The sequence below is a fragment of the Cheilinus undulatus genome, linkage group 18 (assembly GCF_018320785.1).
Source record: "Cheilinus undulatus linkage group 18, ASM1832078v1, whole genome shotgun sequence".
Lineage (NCBI taxonomy): Eukaryota > Metazoa > Chordata > Actinopteri > Labriformes > Labridae > Cheilinus > Cheilinus undulatus.
In genome coordinates, this window is record NC_054882.1 from 33,177,512 (window position 1) to 33,193,710 (window position 16,199).

Consider the following 16,199-nt stretch of genomic DNA (forward strand, 5'->3'; position numbering starts at 1 on the left):
ATGCCACATGAAATACTAGAAACTAAAGCTTTAACATTTCTCTCTTTAGTTAATAGCTGTTTTGAAATGTGTATTATTTCTAAAACCAGTGTCTGTGTTTGTACTGATATCCATGATTCCTGCGGTCACCCCTGAGCCATTAATTTATGAAGAATCACATCCCTGATGAATTCAGACAGTGAACAGCGTGTTTAAAAGACTACAGCTGTTTAAGACACATATTTAATCTCAGCTGATAATTGGTATGATAACAAAGAGAGCAACGGGAGGCCTAACAGAAATCCAACATTTTGGAAATTATAACCCAGAACTTACAGCATATAAAAACATTAAGCTGGATATAAAATCCCCCGTTGGTTTGTCACTCTGGTTATCCACTGGTAGAACAATCATATTTAAATATCTACTATATCTTTTGAAGTTCCATCTATAATCACACTTAAAGTAGAGCCCCAGGAGAAAGGTGACAATGAGCATTATGGCACATTTGATCATTATGCCTTATCTATGCACTTCAGTATATTTGTCCATAGTTAAGCTGTGAATATTTAAAAAAAAATCACATCTGCCAATGCCAATAATTAACTTTTTAGCCGGTACATTAATGCATTCTACCTTATGAGGGATCAAATTATGATAAAGTAATGCATTTTGCCCTATGAGATGATATGTTAAAGAACATTGATGCATTCTTACAAGATAAAGCATTGTTGAAATTTTTTCTGTTCTGTCCCAGATGGACATCATGGTATATCTGTGCAATCTGATCAAAAAGAAATTGAATTATGGTAAATGAATGAATTTTGTCCCAATGACATAATTTGGGATTCTACACTGATGACTTCTTTTGAGATGAAGAACAGCTGTAAATTCATGAATCTTGACCATTGAAAGGAACACTATGGTATATTCATGCATTCTGCCCATTAGGATGAATTGTTATGGTACATGCATTCACAAGCATTAGATGAAGCATTATGGAGCATATATTGTGTCCGAAAGATGGAGCGTAATGGTACATGCAATCTGCCCTATAGATGAGGCATCATGGTACACGCATTCTGCCCTAACAGATGGAGCATAATGGTATATACATTGTGCCTGAAGGATGGAGTGTCATGGTACATGCATTCTGCCTTATAAGATGAAATGTTATGGTCCATGCATTCTGCCCTATCTATGAAGCATAATGGTACATGAATTCTGCCTTAAAAGATGAAGAGTATTAGTACGTGCATTCCGCCCTATAACATGAAGAGTAATGGTATATGCATTCTGCACTATAAGAAGTATCGTTATTGTACATGCATTCTGCCCTTTAAGATAAGGAGTTTTGGTACATGCATTCTGCCCTATAAGATGAAGAGTTTTGGTACATGCATTCTGTCCTGTAAGATGAAGAGTAATGGTACATGCATTCTGCCCTGTAAGATGAAAAGTAATGGTACATGCATTTTGCCCTTTAAGATGAAAAGTAATGGTACATGCATTCTGCACTATAAGATGAAAAGTAATGGTACATGCATTTTGCCCTATAAGATGAAAAGTAATGGTACATGCATTCTGCCCTGTAAGATGAAGAGTTTTGGTACATGCATTCTTTCCTATAAGATGAAGAGTAATGGTACATGCATTCTGCACTATAAGATGAAAAGTAATGGTACATGCATTTTGCCCTTTAAGATGAACAGTAATGGTACATGCATTCTGCCCTGTAAGATGAAGAGTAATGGTACATGCATTCTGCCCTGTAAGATAAAAAATAATGGTACATGCATTCTTTCCTATAAGATGAAGAGTAATGGTACATGCATTCTGCACTATAAGATGAAAAGTAATGGTACATGCATTTTGCCCTTTAAGATGAAGAGTTTTGGTACATGCATTCTGTCCTGTAAGATGAAGAGTAATGGTACATGCATTCTGCCCTGTAAGATAAAAAGTAATGGTACATGCATTCTTTCCTATAAGATGAAGAGTAATGGTACATGCATTCTGCACTATAAGATGAAAAGTAATGGTACATGCATTTTGCCCAATAAGATGAACAGTAATGGTACATGCATTCTGCCCTGTAAGATAAAAAGTAATGATACATGCATTCTGCCCTGTAAGAATAAGCGTTTTGGTACATGCATTCTGTCCTATAAGATGAAGGGTAATGGTACATGCATTCTGCCCTGTAAGATGAAAAGTAATGATACATGCATTCTGCCCTATAAGATGAAGCGTAATGGTTCATGCGTTCTGCCCAATAAGATGAAGAGTAAAGGTACATGCATTCTGCCCTATAAGATGAATTGTTCTTGTACATGCATTCTGCCCTATAAGATGAATTGTTCTTGTACATGCATTCTGCCCTATAAGATGAAGAGTTTTGGTACATGCATTCTGCCCTATAAGATGAAGAGTTTTGGTACATGCATTCTGCCCTATAAGATGAAGAGTTTTGGTACATGCATTTTGCCATATTAGATGTGCAGTTGTGGTACATGTATTCTGCCCTATAAAATGAAGCATTGTGGTATATTAATTTTGTCCTATGTGAAGTGTCATGGTACATACATTCTGTGTTATAAGATGAAATGTTACAGTACAAGCATTCTGTCTGATAAGATTAAGGATTATGGTTTATTTGGGCATTCTGCATTATGCATTTTTTCATATTGGATAAAACGTTATTATATCCTCATGTGTTCTGACCTTGCATTCTTATTTATTTCATGATTCATTATGGTACACCTAGGCATTCTGCCATATGAGCTGACGCATTGTGCTACACTGGTTCAGTGTGCCTTTTTATATGAAGCATGTTGGTACATTTGCTTTCCACTGATGTGTATATAGCTGATAAATAACCCATGGAGAATGGCAAATTTCTGACAGACATAATGAACTTTTAAAGTTGTTATTCCAACATAAATATTACACCAATATTACTGTGCATCCCTAATTAATGAAAGTTGGGTATTTTATTTAAAAAAAAAAAAACTTGCTATAACAAAGAGTATTTTCTTGAACTTCTTTTTTGTGTCCAGCCTGTCAATAAAATATATTATAAACTGGTCCGACAAAGCAAGATTGATTGATTGAATGTGCAGCATGTTGTGTTGCCCTGTGTGAGATTTGCTGTTAAAATAAATTTGAATGGATTTGTCCCATTCTTACAATTATCGGTTTTATTCCGTCTGTCCTGCTGTGATATTCTTTCTCTCTTATGTTTTCCAACTAGATCACACAAAAAGTTCTACTTTATTTGAGAAAGGAGGCTCTTCTGTGCTTCAGCATTGCGAGGACATGCTAAATACTCGTGAAAGCTCCTGCAGTGTGATGATTAATGTGAGTGCCGGTCATGCAGAGGGCTCAGTGGGCCGAAGCTAAATGGCTGACATTTTTCAAGTCCACTGCCCAGGGAATTGCCACTTATCAAAAGTTTACCCCCTGCACCTGTGAGCGTGCACCATAAGAGATGACCACCCCAAACTCTTATTACAGCTGTCAACAGGAAACTCTCCAAAATCTTTGACACTTTCCGTACAAAAGCTTCTGTTTTTAACCTATTTTCTTCAGAAGCCTTATTTCTTGTCTTTAACTCGGCAGGTCTGGGGGTTTGATTTATAGAACGAAGAGAAAAATGTCATGAGGTGGGAATGCTAAGGGAAGCTGCACTGTCGCCTCGGCATTGTAAAATGCATGGCTTGGGTACGTGAGACTCTGCAGCTCCTTCCTCAATCACTGCAGACACGTGTTGTGCATGCACAAAAGCACAAAATAGACAAAAGATAAAAATGGCTGTGAAGCATGTGAGAGAAAAAAAGAGGGGTAAGATTGACAACCCTGGAGGAATGTGCTGGATGTTTTTTCTTTTCATAATCCAACATCCATCTCTGCAGCTGCGGCAAGCAACTTACGACCACTGGCCACTGACACTTGCAGAAAGTAGATGGTCCAGGTCGGAGAGTGCGATGATGCTGGCTGAAAGGGTCGCTGGTTGTAGGGAGTCAGCACCTGATTTATGAGGTTTACCGGACGCAATGAAAAGTGGTGCTCGAGGGGGGAAGGGTCTTTGTAAGAACTTATCTGTCTGTAATTTATCACAGTACCACTCCCCACCGACCTTTTCCCACACACTGACCTGTGAGCTGGATACCAAACACTCTTCGTATGAAACGGACACTGTAGCATGTAAGCGTACTTGAAGCTAGTGGTATTGCGGATAATTGATACCCGTTCTTTCCCACCATGAGAACGGAAAATAAGAGATCAATCACAAAGTAATTAAGCTGGCTTTGGTGGTCTGGTTGATGGCTTTCAAAGTGCACGTCTATTACCAAGAATACAGCCTAAGCTGTTAACAAAGTACAGTTCAGCTCAGCCTGTTCCCCTCTCAGCAATCTCTCTCTCTTTGAGCCTGCAGAGCTTCAAATGATCTCATAAATATCTGTTCATCAAGATCAATTTAGTGTGAAAAATGAAACTCAAGCTATAATGCTTGGGTTTGGGTTTTGCTAGTTAAAAATCAATTTTTCTAATGTTACTGATGTGTTTAATCTATTATTAATAACAGCAGTATTGTCTTGTTTCAGTGGATGGTTATAGCATTTCCACAGCTCATTTGTCCCTGCAGCTAAATTATGGAAACCACACATAGGCTCTGTTCACCAAGGCTCACCTAAGTTCAATCTATCACTTGGTGATGTGAAATATAACGCACAGAAATAGAGCAGAGGATATTAAAACACACCTCTGTCTATGCGCTTGTTAGTACAGCACTGCAGATGAGATATTGAAGTCAGTATTAAGTTTCTCCATCACTTCTTCTCCCACTCTTGACCGGCCTGATTCTGTTCCTCCCACACTATTTATGACTCCTCACCTTCTTTGACTATGAATAAAACAACTTGTGTTGAATAATGTGTTTGGATATTGGATAGAATGGACACTGAAGAAAGGGGAACCATCTTTCTTTGGTGTGCATCTCTGCTTTTGCTCCCTCATAGGTCAAGGCAATCTAAATGAAATCATACAAAGATTACACTAAAATTCAGCAAACGACAGCTTTAAGAATGGAAACTTGCACACAGTGAAAATACATAATGGACTGTATTTAAAAACCCTTTTCTAGTAATCTGGAAAGTCCTATTCCAGCACACATTCATACAGGCATACAATGATGGCAGAGAGTGCATTGTGAAGTGTAATTCACTATTATGGCGAAGGGACTTGAGCTTGTTTAGTCGTATTTTAGTTGTCTGGCCTCTCAAAACTCTTTAACTCAATCTCTCAAAATTCATAGACTGATAACAGAGGTTATTATGGGGAATCGGCCAACAGTATTAGCTAATCACATTTGCATCCAAACACATTTACATGCCACCGAAACAGCAGTGGGAGCAAACGGGAGACATCGACATGTGACTGCAGGAGCTGGAGCTCAAAGCCACAACCTTCCAATTATGAGACAACCAACTCTATACTGAGACACAGTTGCCCCATGCATGTGGATACATACCTGCTTTTATTTTAAAGAAAACACGGAACTAGGTCAGATTAAAGATTATGACATGAACCTCACCACAGGGAAAAAAAACTCGACTTTATCAGCAAACAGCTGAGCTATGTTAGCTGCTAAGAAGACCTTATAAAAAGAGGAACTCAACTAGAGCAAGGAGTGTACTTCTTGTTTAGAACTGAGGACTCTTCAATAAAACGGCACAATGTAAGGCGTCGTTATTAAACAGAAAACCAATGTTTTTTTTTGTTAATCATGAATTTCTCATGATGAGGAAGAAGTGCACTTCTTTGTATGTGCTGGAAGCATTGCTAGAGTGCATCCTTGGATCCCTGAGAACATGTGCATTCTGGGATTGCTTCCAGTGTGAGCGCAGAAGTGCACTTTTGAGTGCCTTTCTCCTTCAGTATGAGAAATTTATGAATGAAAACTAAACGTTGGTTGACTGTTTAGTAAATAAACTTTATGTGGTGCAGCTTTATAACAGAGTCCTCTATTCAAACAAGAAGTAAACAGAGGAGATGGGTAGCACCGATTTGTACTCATCATATTGTGTTATTGTTTTGTCTGAGAGCTCCCTGGTGGTTGGGGCTATTATCAACCTCGCAAAGCAGATGGATACGCCCGTTTCCGTGTTTCTCACTGGTAAATCCATCTTGCAAAGCTCCCATCTGAACCGTTTGGGCCCGGTTAGAAAGTGACAGGCCCAATCAGCGTTGAGGGGCAGTACTTTCGGGAGTCGTGACAAAGCAAGCAGCAACAAGAGGCAGGTGCAGATATGGTGGAAGGCATTAGCGTGGATGCTGCAAAAGGGTCAGTTTTACCAGAAATTGATGACATTTCTTTGTTAAAAGAAGAACAAAGAACAGCACTGAGTTGTTTTCTTTTCAACAACGACAAAAGTCGTGCACTGACATGTCTACAGTCGCCATGGTTTGCGGTGTTATGCAGTTCTGTATGGGGTTTACTCCTCGGTAACGGCTACGTCATGTGTTTTGTTGCTCTGCTTGGCCAGTAAAGATGTGACAGACAGAAAGTTTATCTAATCACCCCCTGAGTTTTTTTTCAAAGCCTCTGCCATTTCCCAAACACTGTGTATGAGAGGTTTTCCAGATAGATGTGTGAAACAAATCCATCTGGCATGCCAGGTTAGGCTATTATATGGTGTGTTTAACTAATCCCATTCATACACACTCACACAATGCTGGTTATGCCACTACAGAGCATATTGGGGTTCATTGGCTTGCCCTGATACACTTATAGTAGGGATGCCTGGATTGATCAGCCACCAATCATTATCAGCCTATTTTCACTCAAAATATACGTAAGTATCAAACACATCAGTATTGTAATTCATATTAAGCCTAAAATTACCTAACAGCTGCTCTGACTGTCCGCTTAAAAAATGTCTGACACTTCATCTGCTGCTGGGAGTCAGTCATTCTCCTCCTCCACTCAAAGCAACCATGATCCTGCTATTTTAAAACAGCAATTCAATGTTGAAATCTGTGTTTAAAGTAGAAGGATAAAAGCTAGCTTGCTAACTAAACAAGGGGACATATGTTACATTATGATGAGTTTAAGGCCTGCTTGGTAAAATTCCAATTTAGTGTAACCCTCCTTTCCTGAATAGTTCCCTTTTCCAGTCTCTTCTGGGAGTAGGTGATAAACGGGCTACAGGGTTATTCCACAGTGGTCTTTATTTGGCTCCAATAGACACCAAAACGGCATAACAGTACAGCGTTCTCTCGTCAGTACGTGCTCACAGATACCTGAGTAACAACTCACACAGTCCCACTGTTTTTACGTCCCTCCTGAAACTACGACTGGTAGGAACTAATCTTTACAACAATAGAAAGGGGACTTGTACAGTAACTTACATATTACACGTGTAAACATACATAATATTTAGAGTACAGTGAATGCAAATAAGATAATAGTTGTTAATAATTATAAACTTAAGTCTGTAACCCATAAATAATAAGAATAGGAGAGAATCACTCCTGCAGTAATAAATTAAATACAATGCAGTGCACAAACTGCTATAATAACCACCAGAAGATTTATGAAGTCAAGTAATATTAATTAACTAAACAAATGTACTCTGTGTAGCAATAATGGTTACATTAGCAACAGTAAAATGCATGCAGGATGTGCTTAAATGTAACTTAAAACAATAAGAAGTCCTTATATCCTTGCATGCACTCTTAATGGGACTGTGAGATTACAGGTTCAAGACAAGCAGACATTAAGGAAGACAAAAAACCCCCAGCAAAACAGCCAAAGACAAATAAAAACACTAAAGAAACAAAACAGAACAGAACCAAATAGTAAAACCCTAACTCTATACAATATGATTCAACTTTGGACGTTGATGTTCTACTATGTTGATCAAAATCAGTAAAAGCATGCTGTTGGCTGAAGAGGGATGACTTTTGAGCTCTTTTTATCAGGTTCTTCCGTCACCTTTATAAAGTCTCAGTAAGCTAAGTAGACAAAACAAGTCTTAAACCAGCTGTTATATCAAAAGTAAAAAAAAAAAAAAAAAGAACACGTGATTGGTATTGCAGTGGACCAGCTAATCTCATTTATAGATGATCATTAGCTGCAGAAAAGAAATGTGACTGGAGCATCACTAATACTTAGATATGTGGACTGTGAGAGCTTGGATTAAAATGACATCGTTACAAATGAGGCAAACAGCTTTTTTGCTGATTTTATTTTCACTTTAAATATGAGATGCAAGTTCTATGGTATTTATTGTGATCCTCACTAAACAGCACCAGAGTGGAGTTGATCAGATGCAGTGTTTGTACATAAATGCTCTCGATGCTGTTAAAAAATATTACAGTATGTAAAAGCTGTAGGCCCCATCCACTAACTCTGGCTAGAGCCATAGACTGGCTGTAGCCCAGGTTACTCAACTTCCTCTCCTCACTCTTCTGAGTAAATCCTGATCCTGAATAAAGACAAAATGTAGTTTTTAAATGATGATTGCTTATTAAATGATGAAGGTCAAGTTCAATTTCATTAGCCACACCCTGGTCTGATTAGTGCCAGACCTGTTGAATCAGAACCTGTCAGACAAAGTGAAGTAGGCCAAAAGGTCTCAAAAAGCGACACATCAAGCTGTGATCTAAAGAAACTGAAGAACAGATAAAAAACAAAGTAACTGACATCTAGCAGTCTGGAAAGGGTTACAAAGACATTACTATGGCTTTGGGACTCCAGTGAACCACACTGAGAGCTATTATCCACATATGGAGAAAATTTGGAACAGTGGTGAACCTTCCAAGGAGTGGCCGGCCTACCAAAGCTACTCCAAGAGCGCATTGATGACTTATTCAGGAGGTCACAGAAGAACCAAGAATGCCATCTAAAGACCTGCAGGCCTCACTTGACTCAGTTAAGGACAGAGTTCATGATTCAATGCAAAGAAAGAGACTGAGCAACAATGGCGCCCATGGGAGAGTTCCAAGGTAAAAACCATTGCTGACCTTGATGATCCCAAGACTTTTGGGAGGCCTATCGAGACAAAAGTTGAACTTCTTGGATGGTGTGTGCTTTTCTACTATTGTTACTACTTTACACCAGGAGATGGCAGACAGTAACTTCAATCCCAGCAGCATTTTTGGGTGTGTTACTATGCAAAGTTTTGGAGTTTATAGAGTTTGAAAGATGCACGTCTGGTTGAGGAGATGAGTCGGAGCGTAACAGAGAGAAAGACAGCGAATTGTAGCGAGAATACTCACAGTGCTGGGAGGAATAGAGGAATATTCACCCTCTGCCATGACTTTCAGTCATCCGGTGAGACCATGGGTGAGACTGTCAGTGCGTCTGTTGGCACCGGCAGGCAATACGTCTGCCATGACAGTCCACACGCAGCGAAGCCAGTGCTTTACCTCCCTGTGCTTCCACCCCACCGGGGAGGGAGTAATCCGCGAATGCCATGGTGGGGGGTACATGGGGATGTGGTGGGGGTGTCTTGGAGGTGGGTGGGGGGGGTTCAAAACACCTCGAATAGTGATGGAGATTGGGAATGACAGACACTGCGGAGGTAGAGACGTGGTAGAAGCCTAGAGTAGAAGCCATGGGAGAAAACGCACAGCCAATGGTAATGGGGGCTTCCTGGTGATGTCAGAATATGCAAATTAGATGACTGAATTTACTCCCATCACAAGGTTTGGGTCATACTGAAGAATCTTTAAAGGATTCTTTATGATTGGGAGATAGGACTAATGGCGGAGGTCTGCGCTCTCCAAGTGCTTTTCTAGCTGAACAATGTGGCTAATCTGAACCTGCAAAGAGCAAACCAATCAGACATCCTTTCCCCCTTAACTGCTGTGGTTTCCTGTTTGGCAATGCTAAACATCAGCCTTCTTGGAAATTTGTCACAAAGGGACATCCCTACTTCATAAAAGGGTAGAGTGGAAAAACTGTTGGAATTAAATTACCAATTGGTTGGTCAGGTTTGTGAAATTGATAAAGATTTTGCTTTATTTTGTTTTTAATCTACTAGTATTAGTTACCTAAGCGTGTATATAATGTATCTAATGTAACTGACCTTTTGCACAGGAATCCACCCAGGTCTACTGGATGAAACTAAATGTCACACCCTTCAGTGTCACTAGACTTCAAAACAAATGGCTAGAATTCATCATCCAGAAAACCCCTGAAAAGCTACCCAAGGCATTGGATAAGCTTCAGTATTTGACAGGATGGGATATAAGATAGACTGATGCATAATTCTGTCACACATTATCCCCCATACTGCTTCAATCTGACTTCATGGCATTAAGGTTCTGCAAAAAAAGAGGAAAACAGAGACAAAGGAAAGCTCCCTGAAAGACATTTTGATTACTGTGGTGTATTTGTGCTGATCGATTAATAATAAATATATGAATAATCCACTTCCTGCTGCTGCATCTCAATTAACTCCTCACAAACAAAGCAGGTTGTTTCTCAATTAGAATAAAGGAAGCAGTAAGAGGCAACAAAACAACATTAAATGGTGCTTTATTAGTGAGGGAGAATAGGGTCGTGTTGTGCAGAGCTACAACTATTGATCAGAGTTCCTTTTGTTAATAATTAATCACAACCACCTGTGTATTTCTACTGACTAATGATGTCCAATCAGCAGGCACTGGCTCTGCAAGCAGTGGAACAGCCAAAACAGTGATTATGGGATTACTTTATGCATCAAATACTGTGTACTTAAGGGATTTAGATTCACTTTATCATTCATAAAAGCAGCTTCAGTTGGGAATAACAATGATCAGCATGGGCAGAGGGACGTCCAGCAGTGATGAGCAGATATGTTTCCCTTTCCTTTCTTAAAAGTTCCCAAGAAACTGCAAGAATAACAATTCTTAGTCCTGTAATAATTATCCTGCTATGTCTAAGAAGGGACTGATTGTTTTTGATTGGTGTTAACTCTCTCTAATACTCAAGGTTTATCATTTTTGCCTTCTCTTACTTATTGCTTTTTATACTCATATTCTTAATGTCTGAATGTTCTCACTCTTTTATCTTTATTTCTATTTAAGATTCAAGGTTGTCTTTGATATCCCTATAAAGGGCAGTTTGTTTGGCAGTTTGCAGTAAAAACGTGTAGCCATCAGGCCTCATACATCCCTCAGGCCAGCAACAAATACAACATGAGAAGAATAAGTAAATGTCAGGAAAACAAATAGTAATATTTAAAAGAATTATCCAGTTATAATAGATTACCATTGCACAGGAGCAATGGCAATTGCTTGTAACAAAATGTAATTTAGTCCGATATTTTTCCTTTTAATAGAGAAATTTACAGTTAGACTGCCCAGTTGTGGGAGCATTAAAGCCGAGCCTTTTGACTTATTTGCAAAGTTTAACCCTCAGGCCCTCCTTTATAAAAATCACACCCTCCCTTTTAAAGCCCTTTTAGGATATTGGGTATGTTTAAAAGTTTTAAAAATGAATGAAAAAACTTTTTCTTTAAATCTTTGGTCCTTAACTCCAGTCCTAGTCATGCATAGCAAATGTGAATAAATTTTCATAGTTTTAACCCTATTAATCCTAACCATTTTTTAAACACACACACACACAAAAAAAGAATTATTTTCTATCTGATGAATGCAAAGCAGATTTTTCTTGTGCAGGGATTATCAGTCTAGGATATGTCAATGATTAGCACTAACACTGATTTTGACATACAATTATGTTTTGTGTAATTACAAAAGAAATTAAAAAAAATCACAGTCTCCCTCTTAAAGCCCTTTTAGGACATTGGATATATTTAACAATATTAAACATGAAAGAAAAGACTTTTAAATTTCAAGTCCTTAACTACAGTCCTCGTCATGTATAGCAAATGTGAACTAATTTTCATAATTTTAACCCTGTTACTGTCACTGTGATATCCGATCAGTTCAAACAAGGTCATTATCTCCCACAATGCCTCTCTGCAAACATTGAAAAATGGCAAAATTTGGCAAAATCTTTTGTAAGCAAATATTTTTACCTCTGAATGACAGAATTACAGAGGAATTAACAGGATTTCTTATTTCTGTGTTGCAGTGGCAGTAGAATGAAAATGAGTGGTTTTAATTGTAGTCAATGAGCCAAAAAGGGCTTTAGGAGGGAGACTGTGAGTTTTTTGTCTACACCGTGGAAAATTCTGTCAACACAGTGTGAATGAAATTTCAAAAATTCCTTAAAAAAACAACATCTTCGTCAAATATCATCATCTTAGCATGATAACTGCCAAAATAAGGGCAAAAAATACAATTAAAAAGCCCTAAAAGGGCTCTAGGAGGGCCTGAGGGTTAAATGTGTTCATTTTATTTTGGAGCATTAAATAGCATCAGACACGGATTCTAACATGTTTACAAAGCAGGGCCGACTCTAACTGACAAATAACAGCAATTAAACCGTGATTTCTCTCAGCAACATGTCACACATCTACTGTGTTATCTTGAGCATGGAGAGGAGACTGTGGAGCAGGTATATCATCTCTTACAGGCATGCCTTGGGGGCATGTTTCAACAAAGTCCAGTTGTTTTCCTTCTCTGTCAGTTACTCTTGTGAAAAATTCATTTAAAGACTGGCATTGCTGTGTTTTTTTTTTTTTTTTTTTTTTGTATAGTATGAATCCTCTTTTGGACCCCAGTTGTTTAGTTCCATCACTAAATACTCTCCGTTACAAGAATTGATGTTCCAGGACCCCCAGCAGTTTTTTGTCAGCCCTCTCCTGCCACGGCGTTTTGATTGGAGTCCCGTGGGATCCCCTGGCTCTCCTGTGCACTGGAGACTCAGAGTGGCAAGAAGATGTAGATGTAAGTCACAGACTTTCTTTCTCTCCACAGGTATTAATGTTGCAAAGCTGATGGATTGTCCAGACTCCATTTTCGTCATCAGTATTGCAAAGCTTCAAGCTGAAACAACTGTTGCAGTATTGAGGAGAGGTGTGGGTTAGTTGTAAGCCTGTAGACATGGCAACGGGTGAAGTGATGGGTTGCAGACACAGTATATCAGCTGTTTTATTGGAACTGGGCAACATTTCTTGATTGAAAGAGATGCAAAGAACCACAATGGAAGCTTGGAGTGGTTTTGGCAAGAGTTCGATTTAATGAAGTGGCTCCGCTGCTGCCTGCAAGGTTTATGTGTTTAAGGCGACTCACCAAGAGCGGTGGAAAAGTACACAACTATTGTACTCAATTTTAAGTACAGTTACTCAGGTTAACACTTACTTATGTAAAAGAATAGCATGATTCTATAAGTCTTCTCAAGTCATAGTAAAAAGTGTTTCATATAAAGTGAATTTTATGATCTTTTCTTATTTTCAAGAACAAGAGGAGGACAGATCTACAACCATGTTGTTCAGGTAAAGTCACACCTCTATGATAAGGTAAAATACACTGCAACATTGGCAGTCTTAAAGGGGACATATTTTACCCTTTTAAGGCAAGTTTATATTGGTCACAGAAGTCCCCAAACATGCCTGTGAAGTTTGTTGCTGAAAAAAACCCTCTATTATAGGATTTTTGCATGTCTAAAAACCCCTCTGTTGTAGCCCCTCTCAAAAAGAGCTGTTTCTGTAGCTTTAAATGCTAATTAGCTGCCTGATCCCGCCTCTGACCACACCCCTCTCAGGAAATGCATGTGGCACCCCTGATGTTAGACCTGACTGGAATTCGAACCATCAATGTACCAGATCATAGTCAGCAGGGTAACCCACTGAGCTAACCAGCATCTTAGCTGGCAGCTGAGAGGAAGATCAGCAGAGGAGCATGGAACTTTCCTCCAAGTGGGGTAGAGCCAACCAAACCCGGGGGGGGGGGGGGTTTCTGGTATTTGAGGGGATGGTGGACAGGCCTGGGGCACAAACTTTTGTTAGAAAGCCTGAAAAAGTGATTTTTGCATAGTATGTCTCCTTTAATTAAACTAATATAGAGTTGAATTTCACACCTCATAGCAAGGAAATGCATACTGGAGAGTACTATGCATCCCTTTGGATCACATAAAGTCACAGGTGGGAGCGCTAACTAAATGTAATTAGTTACTTTCTCCCCCTGCTCCCCAGGCAGTGCATTGTGTGTTTTGTTTGGCCTGTAATGAGTGTGATTTTTTTTTTTACTTCCAGCCTTTCAAATCAACATCTATGGGGTGTTGCCCACATGGATGTGAAACACATGCATGCTATGGACTTGTGAAGCAGTTTATCTGTCACGTTAGGAGAGGCCAGTATAACACATGCAAGTGAAATCAAGGGCAGAAACTGGCATTACTGGAAAGTGACTTTACTGGAAGTTGAAGGTGTCCATAATTGTTATTTAAATTAATGTTCATTTTAGAAGTGATTTAAAAAATTAACACTGACAATTATTGATAAACGGACGTGTGCCCAGCTCTGGCATCGATAGCTGGCTTTAGGTCTTTTGCATCAAAGGGAGGAGGAACGTAAAACTTTATAAAGTGTTTCAGAGGTAAAATTAGTATATGCCCTGAAGTGCTTGATGAGTCATCAACTTTTGAAATATATTACAGGAAATGACTGTTTTAAATTACCATAAATTAAACCGCATATAAAATCTTTAATTTATTTTTTGGCCGTATACTGCTGCAGTCTGCACAGGTAAGTGATGTAAATATACTAACATCATTCAGGTTTCATGGGAAATTATTGTCCTTTAAACTTAATCACATTCAGTATATTAATTCATAAACAATCCCCTAAATATTCCCCTGTCACTATACCACATGATTCCTTCTGCTGTTCTCTGTTTACTTGACAGTGCTTGATTTATTCTAATTACATGCACCTGTCACTGCTGTGACAGCCACTGAGCTACAAGGCATCAGCTGAAACGCTAGGCATTAAAAGAGGAATAAGACTCTTCAAAACACCATTTTTCACTCAGTGTGAGCCAATTTGCCTTAAGCGCCACAGAGCAGAATAGAGCACGAGGTTCAAACACATTTAAATATGTTAGGAGGGGAAGTCTGATCTTTTATGATAAAACCAAAAACATCATTTGGGTAGAGAGTTAGTAGAATCGCCTCTTTGAATCAAAATTTGATCCAGAAGAACTGAAGAGGCCTTTTAGAGAGAGGCAAAATATCTTCAAGAACCTCATAAAAAAAAATCCGCCGACTTTGGATCAAGCATTGGATGACCTTGATCTGGATGACTGACACAGACACGTCTTTGGACAGAAAATGGTCTGCTGCTGATGATGAGGGTAATGATGATGCTGGGAATCATACCACCAATTGGCAATGATGATAATGACGAGGCTGTATTGTAAGACTTGGTAAAGTTGTTAATACATAACAGCAGCTTCATTTGCACCATAGATATAAACATGAACACTACAGACAACTACACATGAACACATGTTCAATGGACGGATACCACCAAAGGTCTATGTAGGCAGCTGCACTGTTGTAAAAATCACATTATGTTGTTACGGCCCCCCCACCAGGCCTTGGCACCAAAATCATTAGTCATCCATCCATTTTCTATAGAGCTTATTCTGTCTGGTGTTGCTGGAGCCTATCCCAGCTGGCATTGGGTGAGAAGCAGGGTACACCCTGGACTGGTCGCCTGTCAATCGCAGGGCTGACATGTAGAGACAGACAACCAGGCACTCTCACACTCACACCTACGACCAATTTAGAGTCCCCAGTTACATAACTGAACAAGCGTGTCTTTGGTGGTGGGTGGAGAGAACCCTCACACATACGGGGAGAACATGCAAACTCCACACAGAAAGGGGCCTAACAGGGAAGGGAACCATGAGGCGACAGTGCTAACCTCTGTGCGCCGTGCAGCCTGAAAAATTACTTGTCAGTTAAAGTTATTACTAATATATCAAGAATTTGAGGTCCACAATCCCAATCAAATGCACTGTCTGAACTGGACAGAGACCTCCTGCCACTAGTACTCACTGTTGCTCCAGTTGATAGCTTCTACAGTCCTCTTAATTTAGTTTAAACAATAGTGAACTGATAAAATCTCACAGGAACAGCACAGTTTAACACTTCGGGCCAAGTAAATGGGAATAAAGTTGTACGTAGGCAGTATTGGGTTATAATCACATATAATCAAAGCACTGATTGATGACATTCAGCACATGAATGTGAATGGAAGCCTGTTGGGGTCAACAACGTTAGCCATACTCTGTAAATCAATCTCACACTATTT